This window comes from Lactuca virosa, chromosome 9, assembly GCF_052849685.1.
Source record: "Lactuca virosa cultivar CGN04683 chromosome 9, Lactuca_virosa_CGN04683_v6, whole genome shotgun sequence".
Taxonomy (NCBI): Eukaryota; Viridiplantae; Streptophyta; class Magnoliopsida; order Asterales; family Asteraceae; genus Lactuca; species Lactuca virosa.
Genome location: NC_136434.1, coordinates 40,201,295 through 40,211,368, shown reverse-complemented (window position 1 = coordinate 40,211,368; position 10,074 = coordinate 40,201,295).

Below are 10,074 nucleotides of genomic sequence, written 5' to 3'. Positions count from 1 at the left end.
CCCCAAAATACCACATAACATATAACCACAGAATATCATGCAACATACATATAGTTGCCATGGGCTACTCCCATGGCCTTTACCTGGAACATCATGGGCTCCACCCACGGTCTGACATCCAAGTGTCATGGGCTACTCCCATGGTCTTTACCTGGAATGCCATGGGCTCCCCCCATGGTCTGATATCCAAGTGTCATGGGCTACCCCAATGGTCTTTCATGCAAGTATCACAGAGACAACTAGCATTCCACATAACAAGTAATGGGTCGGCATTGGTGCGTTCGACCCATGGATATAATGAGAAGACTCATGTCGACAACTGAACCCACGAATAACTCTTTGCCTGCTGATCCGCTAAAATCCCCATGCTATCAAACAATTAACACCCAATTAACATTTGGGTTCCAAACCGAATCCAGTAATCCATATATGGGGTAAAAAGACCATTTTACCCCCTCCTCACCTAGTTTGGTCCAAGACTAAAGCCCAAACTCCTCATCACAAAGACCCACAAACCAATAATCATCCAAAGCCCACTTATGGTCCAATTTTCCAAATTAGGCACAAACCCTTACATGGGCCTTACCCTTAATCCCATTAAAATTTTCCTAATCCAAACACTTGATTAAAGATGGCCCAACAAAGCCCTAAGCAATCCAAGCCCAAAAGATAGCCCAAACTGAAGCCCAAATACACCAAGCCCATTTAGACCGAGTACGCGGGGCGTACAGGCACGTACACGCAACATACTCGCTTGGAGGCTTGTACGCCTAACGTACTCACCCTTATTCAACCCAAACCCGATTAGACTTAATCCATTAAGACAAAGCTTCCAAAACACAGATCTGACCTCCTTGAGCTGGAATACCACGTAAAGTTGCCAACTTTACGTTCATACATGGCTAAAAGAAGCTCTTAAGCTTAAAAGGGACTTAATGGTTGACTTAATGCAAGCATGACTCCATAATACACATAAATCTTGCACCTTTATGCTCAAGGATACCAAAACAAACTCAGATCTGAAAGGATGAATCCTTAAACAACATAACTCATCCATAATCTCAAAAAGAAGACCAAAATCATAATAAACCAGCCATGAAGAGATCTAATCATACATAAGCCAAGATGCAAACTTGTTACCTCAAAAAGCTTCCCCACAAGGTGATGATTTTGGATCCAAAGCTTTCCCACCAAGCCAAACGACTTCCATCTTCTCTTCTTTCCTTCCAAGGGCAAAAATAAGCATCAAAGCCTCCCACTAGCTCAAGAACACCTCCAAGAGGCTTTAAGGTCGATTTAGGGTTTTCAGAGTGTGGATGTTGAATTAGAAATGAGGGAAAGGGACTAACATAAAGCTTTTATAGGGTACAAATACGAAAATTAGGGTTTCACACCAACCCTCGTACGCCCAACGTACAAGGTCTCACACCCTGATCCCAACTTCGAAGTACGCTAAGCGTACACTCCATTACGCATGGCGTGACCCTCTTTGCCTCAGTATGCCCCGCGTACTTCCTTGGTACGCCCTGCGTACTAGGGTTTTCACTTAAACCCTAACTCATTCCGAAGGCCATAACTTCCTCGATACAACTCCGATTCTGACCATCTGTATATCAATGAAAAGGTATCGAGAAGCTCTACACTATTATCAACTCATACTTGACTTAAAGTTCCCCGAACACAAAATCCAATTTCTATAAAGGCCTGTTGCCAATTTACCAAAATGCCCCTTGGCACCAGAACCAGTTCCGAATTCCCGAACCATCTACATATCATCACCCACGCCCAAATGGGTAACGATTCGAAACAGGGCGTTACAACTGTTTGGTTTTTCAACATCTGCAGACCACTAAAATAAACTAATATCTAAATAAACTGATTTTTTTTAACTTCAAAGTGATTTTTTAATATTTTTATGGCTTTGTTATAAATAATTAACAAATCGATATCAGCTTTTATGTATTATTGTATAAAAAGTGAAAATAAAATGGTAAGAATTAACGTTATATTTGATAAAAACCAACAATTTGGTCGTAAAGTTATACCTAAACATTATAATTAGAAATCAAAAAATTTGACACATAAATGGATAGAAAAACTTCGATTTTTATCAATTAAATCAATTAAAAACGTATTATAAATATTTTCCCAAGAAATTGATCATACTGTATTAAACAATGTTTTATAAAATTTGGCACACAAAATATAAGAATATATTATGATTTTTTTTTTCATATTTATATAAACAATTTCAACGACCATTATTCTAATAAATCTTTATTTATAAATTTGTCAAAAATGTTATGTTTGTGTCGTCGAACTTTTTTTTAAAGTATTGTAACTTTTTTTTTCAAATTCTTTATCATTAATAAAGTTAGAATAAATATAAATTAAAAAAAAACTAAACAAAATAAAGATATATGTGTTTTTTAGGCTAAAAGATGTATGAAGATGTTAAAAAACTTTGGTCCACATTTGCGCCAAGAATAGGCGCACAAACATTTTTAGGTTTGCTGTCTTCAAAAAAACAAACTGTCTGCGAAGGCTAATGTCTGCACGTCGCAGACAGAAGAGGCCAAGAAGATCTGCAGACAAAAATAAACAACACCTTAATGTCCCACAAAACCAATTGCTACAACGATAATAAAAATGAATAAGAAGTATATTATGAAGTATTAATAGGTAATATGCGGATATGAGCTAAGTAAGGATTATTGATGTGATTGTAGGTGTGTTAAGAGATGGAAACCCATCTTAGCTACTTATGTGGTTTTATACTATGTGACTGCTTCAGGTGAGTCTCTTCACTATACTAGTGGGTCGAAGGCATCAATGCCGACCCATTGGATTATGTTGTAGGATGATAGTTGTCTTTGTGACACTTGTTGATATACCTGTATGTGCTTGTTGTCTTTGTGACTCTTGTTGATATGACTGTATGTTTTATATATGTGGGGTTGATACGGACCCGACACAACTACTTGTTGTCATATGGGTTGATACAGACCCAGGGGTTGATTCGGACCCGATACAACTACGTGTTGTTATATAGAGTCATTATGGACTCGGGGGTTGAAACGGACCCGACACAACTACATGATGTCATGTGGGGTTGATACGGACCTGACACAGCCACGCGCTGTTATATGTATATATGCATTGTATATGGTATTTTGGGGAACTCGCTAAGTTTTGTGCTTACGGTTTCATGTTTAAATTGTTTCAGGTTTTGTTATATTGAAGGAAGGGCACGACTTGATTGCATTGCATCCATTGGAGATTTATGCACTTAATAACTTTTATGTCTAATCTTTGATAAATGTTTTAGAACGATGGATTCATTTAGATCTTTGAGGTTGTAATTGTAATAAATGCTTTTGTTTTGAAAATTACTTTGACTCTGATCGCCTTTTGGAATAATGAATGAACGACTTTAACTTATTTAAAAATGAAATTTTTACTCGATATTTTTTGGACGTTACACATTTGACCCCTCATATTTGAAAGTATTCTTTTGATGCTAAAATTCTAACATATTTTAGATATAAACTAGTAACAAGATTTATTGTTATTGTTCTATCCTTTGATATCATTTTGTTTTAGTTATTTTTTATTTTTATTTTTGTCAAAAAGCCAAAAACTTCTAGTCCCTAAAACTAGATGTTACAAAACCGTCAACATAGGGAGGGGGTTGGAGGCTGGCATTTTGTTGACGGCCACGATGAAGAAGAAGGATGCAATTATAGTTACAGTGTTAACTCTAATCTCATAATGAAACATATACTTGGTTCGGACCTACAAGTTACTATACTCCCACCTCACTTAGAGACAACCACAATGAAACATGTATTTGGTCCGGACCTACAACTTTGTCACTTCCCATCCTCTTAATGTCATCTTCATTGTTGGATTAATGTCTAAGTCCATAACTATATTTGGTATGTACTTGACCCGACCCGACATGGTCCATTTGGGTTGCACTTCACCGACACAATTTATATGGATAGTCTTTTGAGAATAGTATATTTATGATTTATATTAATATATTATAAGTTCTAATATATTAATATATAATCATATTATTTAATTAGTATTGATCAAGAATTAATTTATAATTAATTAAGTGATCAAAAAGAACTAATTAAATATGGACTCTTAGATATATGTGTGTAGTGGGCCAAGTTCATTTAGGTTGGGCTAAGTCTTCATGGATAGTCCATGGAGCTTTAACCCATGGATCCTAGGAAATGAAAGGTCATGGGTATTAGGGTTTAACCCTAATCCTCCACACTATATAAAGGGTCTTATGGTTGGCTAGTGTGGATACACTAAAGAGGGCAATAACCGATTTCATAAGTGTGAGCCAAGTATCCATATTCTCTAAAGTCTTCCAAGGTGTTTTGGTGATTTGTGATTCCACTTGAGGCTTCCACACTATTGGGGCTAAGCTCTTAAAGTTTGAAGACATCAAGCTACATCAAAAGGTATGTCATGTATCTAGAACTTTGTAGTATAGGTGCTTTATAATATGCTAGTTAGGATTAAAGCCTTGGAAAGTTCTTATTTGCATGTATGATAGAGAAAACATAAATCCAAGGTTTATAGGGTTGCATGTACACCATAGGAGTGTTAGAATGCTCCATAACCCAACAGTGGTGTCAGAGCCATGGGTTGTTTTCTGTTATATTGATGCAAATGTTTTATTTTCAAGTTGAAAAAAAAGGAAAAAAACATGACGTTTGTCAAATTTTAAGATAATTACTTGTTTTGTGAAAAACGAATTATTTGTAAAATTTGAATCATTTGTTATATGACTTGAATTAGGTCAAATTTAGTAAAAGATAAAATGATATGATTATTTTATTAGTTTTAAAAGTTTGATCTAAATGTTTTAAGGAGTTACAAATTTTGTCATAAAATTTTGGAGCTCAAAGTTTTTTTTAAAGTTGTGATCTTAAGGGTTTTTGAAACTTCCATAAGTTATGGATATGATAGTTTTTAAAAAAAAAATTTGATTCAAAGTTTTTATGGAGTTACAAAATTTGGTGTTAATGTTTTAAAGAATTCCTTAACTTATTCTTAAGTTATGGAACATGAAAAGTTTCATCATAAAACAAGCATGTAACTCCATAAGTTATAGATTACCAAAAGTTTTATGTTTCCTTGATTTATGAGTTAGTTTAGATTAATGAAAAAAAAATTGTGTTTTAGTTGTTTTCAATCATAATTAATCTAGAGGTAGTTCATAAAATGTGTTTTTGTAACTTGTCCTCAAGTTACATAAAAGGTCACATTTATGAATTTTAAAACTCATAAAAGTGCCATAGGTTACATAAAAAAAATGAAGGGTCTTTTTCATTAAATAGTATTATGACTCCATAACTTGTCCTCAAGTTATGGATGTTTAAGAGTCACTTCTTTAAAAGTGTTATTAAAGAATAAGAGGTTACATAAAAAATGAAGAGTCTTCATTTTAATGAACCATTAAACTCATAAGTTATGAAATGAAAAGTTTTGAATAGTTTCAAAAACTTGCCCTCAAGTTTTGGAATTTGTAAAGTTTTCACTTATGAATACTTTAATTCCAAGTTAAGCCCTTAGAATTTTAAAAGTTGAAATTCAACCCTTATACTTTATAATATTATAAGTTAATAATATTTATATATATGTATAAGAGTAAAGTCGTCTTACCATTAGTAGGCCTCATTCACGAAGCCGGTCTATAAGGGGGGTATAAGGTTACTGCCTATAAAATGGCAGTTTAATGGGTGTCCACTCTCACCCACCGCTTCCTTGACCGGTGGAGGGTCGTTAGCCGAACGGGTAGGACAAGGACTATAATTCTCCCTTCATTAAAAGTATTAATGATAAATACTAAGTAACTAAGCTCTTAATAATACCCAATCTTAGTTACTTAGGAAAATGTGAATTTGGTGCTAACCCATGAAATTACACTTTGCACTATGCTTAAGTCAGTTAGTGGAGCATGTGTGGTTAACCGGCACACTAGCTTGATTTAACAAGGTAGGCAAAGGGTAACTTAATGTTTATCATAGTATCGGTGGAGCGTGTGTGGTTAACCGGCACATCGATTGAGGAGTAAATATTAAGGGTACCAAGTATATTTGCATGGTTATTCACACCTTGTTTTGTGATCCTCGGCATCCCAGTCACAAAACCTGAAGGGCACACTCGAGATTGAAACTTGTCTTTGAAAAGTTCAATGAATCTCAAAAGAATCTAGGAGTTTCAAAACCAATTAAAACCTAATAATACATTTCGTTTATCTTGGTGGAAATTGGTGAATCGTCATTCACCTACCTTCAAATATTTTATAGCTTGGATTACGGCATCCCTCTTCCAAGTTATAAAATAGTTTGCTGGGTCCTAGCCTTAATATTTCATATTGGGTGTTATATTAAGGACTTTAGATCAACTATCTTGAATATCTCCCAAAAAGATGTCTGGTTCAGACATCTATGATCCTCCCAAATCTCTTGGAACTTCACTTCCTCCACCTCCCCCAACTATTCTCCCTAACCCACAAGTTCAAGGTCACTCAAGCCCTATTGGCAAGCAAGGTCTATGTGTGATCGCATCTTGGAGATGAAGTCACATATTGACAAGCCGGGAGAGTTGGGTGTCAAACTCTTGAGAAAGTTGGTGGTTCAATCACTTTCTAAGTCACATAGTGAATTCCTTTGGGACTACTATGAAACAGACTATGACATGACCCTTAGTTAAAAGTATTAATGATAAATACTAAGTAACTAAGCTCTTAATAATACCCAATCTTAGTTACTTAGGAAAATGTGAATTTGGTGCTAACCCATGAAATTACACTTTGCACTATGCTTAAGTCAGTTAGTGGAGCATGTGTGGTTAACCGACACACTAGCTTGATTTAACAAGGTAGGCAAAGGGTAACTTAATGTTTATCATAGTATCGGTGGAGCGTGTGTGGTTAACCGGCACATCGATTGAGGGGTAAATATTAAGGGTACCAAGTATATTTGCATGGTTATTCACACCTTGTTTTGTGATCCTCGGCATCCCAGTCACAAAACCTGAAGGGCACACTCGAGATTGAAACTTGTCTTTGAAAAGTTCAATGAATCTCAAAAGAATCTAGGAGTTTCAAAACCAATTAAAACCTAATAATACATTTCGTTTATCTTGGTGGAAATTGGTGAATCGTCATTCACCTACCTTCAAATATTTTATAGCTTGGATTACGGCATCCCTCTTCCAAGTTATAAAATAGTTTGCTGGGTCCTAGCCTTAATATTTCATATTGGGTGTTATATTAAGGACTTTAGATCAACTATCTTGAATATCTCCCAAAAAGATGTCTGGTTCAGACATCTATGATCCTCCCAAATCTCTTGGAACTTCACTTCCTCCACCTCCCCCAACTATTCTCCCTAACCCACAAGTTCAAGGTCACTCAAGCCCTATTGGCAAGCAAGGTCTATGTGTGATCGCATCTTGGAGATGAAGTCACATATTGACAAGCCGGGAGAGTTGGGTGTCAAACTCTTGAGAAAGTTGGTGGTTCAATCACTTTCTAAGTCACATAGTGAATTCCTTTGGGACTACTATGAAACAGACTATGACATGACCCTTAATGATCTTATCTATTTGCTTGGTGCTGCTGAATCAACAATAATTTGGAGCACTGGGAGAGCAAATTTGATTAGTAGAACAACTTCCCAAGTAAAGGGATATCTAGAAAAGCCTTCTCTTCCCAAGTAAAGGGATTGACCATAGTCAACTAGGTTGACCAAATGGTAAAGAGAAAGGCTAATTCTGCGATAGTGTAACGCCCGGGTTTCGGGGCTAAGCATTTTTAGACGATGTAATAGTCTAGGTCAACTATTGTAACTCTTTTTGATGTAATAAAGATGAAATGTTTAAATACTATGTGAATTATGTGTATTTGTGTGCTTAATATTTAATTATAAATGTATAACTAATAAATAATAAGAATAAGCGTCAAAATTAAAGTATGAGATAAGCCCGATATCTTTACATAAAGTTTTAGTGGTCGAAACAAGGATTCCGGAGATATAAAGAACGCCGAAATCCGAGTTATAACGAAGAAGTTATGACCCGTCGAAGTTTCGCAACCGAACCGGCACGACACCGGGAAGCGTAAATAGTGAATTTACGATAGATCGAGTTTTAGCCTTAGTGATCTAAACGAAAGTCGTAGAAAACATTAAACCGAGAGCGTCCATAAAAAGAACGCCCAAATCTGACTTCGTATGAAGAAGTTATGATTTTTCGAAGTTTCGGCTTAGCAGTGTACAGCCCGAAGTTCGAATATTAGATCGAGCGGTTTTTAGCCGACACAACCTAAACGAGAATCGAAGATCTCGTTAATAGTAGCACAACGATAAAAAGACAGACGAAAACGGACGTCGGATGAAGAAGTTATGAATTTTTAACGGACCAATCCTGTCCCGGCCAGTTAAAAATATAACTTTTAAAATAAAGTCAAAATTACCCGACGGAGTCTAAACGAAAGTTGTAGAGTGCGTTCCCGCCTACGCGTGGATATGAAGAACGTCGAAAATGGAGCTCGTATGCGAAAGATACGAATTTTTAAAGTTTAGACTCGAATTTGCGAAATTTGTTGCTCGATTGATGACGTGGCATAATCTGGACCGTCGCTTGCTGATCACGGCTCGCTTCGGATGAAGGACACGTCGCCCTCGCATACGCCCCGCGTCCGAAGCTGGGTACGCCCGGCGTACTCGATCTTGTCCGATTCCGAGAGTGGGTGCGAGACAGCTGGCTTCGGCTGGCAATCTTATCCGAGGACTACGCCCAGCGTAACCGAGAGGCTTCGCCCCTATAAATAGATGCGAGGATCTCCGGGTTTTTCACGCCATTTTCTTTCTCTCTCTAAATAACTTTCTCTCTCTAAGGGTTTTAACCCTCCCCTAAGCCTAGGTGAACCCCTAGCACCTGAAGGAAGCCCCGAGGTTCCCGGAGTCCCGAGAAAAAGGGTCTTTCGGTTTCGGAAACGCTGCTCCGAGCAAAGCCCGATTTTTAATAAAACCCGCTATAAGTGAGCTACGACTACGCAATTTTTAATATAACTTTTAAATAATTATAGTAATGTTATTAGGTCCTTAAAATAATTATATGGGCTATTATTATGAGTTATATTGAGTGTTATTTAACGCTTATATAATAATAATAGTCAGACTATTAATTAGTCGTGGTTAACGTTAAAACTAAACTCTAGTGGTATTAATACTAGGTTTTGATCAAGGAAAAATTGTTTTGAGATAACGAAGTGCTGTTCGAGTACCGAGTCACCACCTAATCAGGTGAGTGCATAGTTACTTTCATCTTACACATAGATATGAAGTATTTTATATAAATTACGTGCTACGTGTGCATATTATCTGTATACTTGCTATCTATGCTGGACGAACGATTTTATACATGTTTTAAATGATTTAAACTGTATATGTATTTTATATCTACAAAATGTGTTGGGTAAAACATGGGTAGATGTAATAGTTGCTGTGTGACAAAATAAAATAATGAGAGGCCTCGATATAGATGTTTTGATGATCCAGTCATCTAGTGGAGTATAGATGACGACCACGGACTTTTTTAGACAGTCTAGTGGAACGCTAGCAGGCTCGCAACCTGTAGGTGTTTATTTGAACTGTGTGTTTATTTGATCTGTGTGAAGTACTCCATCCCCCACATGGTTGCCTTAATTGACATGCATTGCTGAGGAACCCCCGAAGCATGTATCGTCACCCCGATGAAAATCCTTAGACTAGGTCCCTTGTGTTAGATGTTTTAGGGACGTAAAGTGAGGATAACGGGAATGGGTAATCGGGTTTGTTGGTTTGATAAAGTTAATAAACTTATTTATTGTGGGTTGAAAACCCTATGTGCTCACCAGGCTCCCAAGCCTGACCCACTCAGTTTCTTGTATTACAGGTAGTGACACATGAGCATGGATGTGATGTCTTGGGATGAGAGATTAAGGGATTTTAGGCCTGTAAATACGGAATAATGTAGTAAGGCCTATGCTATATTGTT